The sequence below is a fragment of the Acanthamoeba castellanii genome, assembly GCF_000313135.1.
Source record: "Acanthamoeba castellanii str. Neff unplaced genomic scaffold scf7180000084726, whole genome shotgun sequence".
Lineage (NCBI taxonomy): Eukaryota > Discosea > Longamoebia > Acanthamoebidae > Acanthamoeba > Acanthamoeba castellanii.
The window spans coordinates 17,977-19,281 of NW_004457464.1; the positions used below are offsets into that span (position 1 = coordinate 17,977).

The 1,305-nt window shown below is 58.2% G+C and overlaps 1 pseudogene; it reads right to left on the reverse strand.

The window, feature by feature from the left end:
* The window catches only part of ACA1_161740, a 2,371-nt pseudogene extending 1,154 nt beyond the window's left edge, over positions 1-1,217 (reverse strand).
* Positions 1,218-1,305: the final 88 nt, after the last annotated feature.

Sequence of the window (1,305 nt, forward strand, 5' to 3'; positions counted from 1 at the left end):
AGGCCGATCTTTGCCGTTCGTTGTGGGTGACAAAAGACACGGTCCGGCCCTCCCACGTCCATCCACACGAGCAGGGTCCGCCCGGAGCGCTTCCGCAGCTGTGGCCGGTGGGCCGCCGTTCCAGAGTGACCTCGAATTGCATGCGCGCACGGACTCGAGACACGTGGAACTCGATGACCGCCGTAGAGCCACCGTCCTCTTCGTCCTGTCGTCACATTGGGGTTGTAAGCCGATTAAGAACTGTCTGATTGAGGTGGTGGCGATGATGATGATAGGTGTTGGTAAAGTGGTGGATGGCGCACCTGGAGAGTGCTTCGATCGTTGCACACATAAAAGTCGGCGCACTCGAGGGCCGGGCCATTGGTGAGGTCTAGCAGCCGCAAGCGGACGTCCGGCCAATCGAATCGTTGTCTGCACTTGAACACGATCCGCAGTCGCTTGCCTCGGCCCTTCGTCACGCTGGTGTTCGAACCGTAAACGCCGTTAGTCGCGTTCCATTGCCTGTTGCACCTCAACACTTTTGTAAACGCTGAGGAATGCAAAAAATTCACTACAAAATAATGTCCCTCACGGTAAAGAACGAAAGAGACCCGCAACCGTAAATAAGAAGAAAGAAAGAGAGAAGGTATGCAGAAAACAAAATACCGGATGCGTTGGCCGTCGTTCAGCGGGCTCCAGGCGCCGTGGGAGCCCCGGGGCTTGTGGGTGAGTGTCACCGTGGCGGTGTCCTCCGCCATCGGCGGTGGCAGGAAAACCGACATTGTCGTTGGTGGTGTTGTCGACGTGTGAGATGAGGGCGACGCGGGCGAAGACGTCGTGCAAGGCGAGAGATAAGGAGACGATGAGGAAGAGGAGTAGGTGAAGGAGTCGATGGTGGGCGAGAGAGACGGAGAAGAATATGAAGAAGAAGAGGCGAAGAGTTCAGGGTCGTTGGTGTTGGTGTTGACATCGACGAAGAAGGGCTGCTGGTCGAGCGGCAGACACAACGAGCCCCCGGCGTTGTAGAGCGTGGGCGATCGAATGAGGATGTCGAGCTCCCGTTCCAGGTCCAGCTCCAACTCACCTCCCTCCTCATTGTCGATCTGGTCGTAGTGCCGGCGCTGTTGTTGTTGATGATGTCGACGGCCTCCATCTTCCGCAGGGCCGTTGGCAATCTTTCTTCGTTTGGCCGGCACGGCCTGTGTCGTTGCAGTCGAAGTCGACGGCACCATCGCCATTGTCGTCGGCGTCGACCCCGACACAGGGAGAGTCTGCGAGTAATCGATGGCCAGGCCCCACCAGGGCAACGTGGTGGGAGCGTAGGGC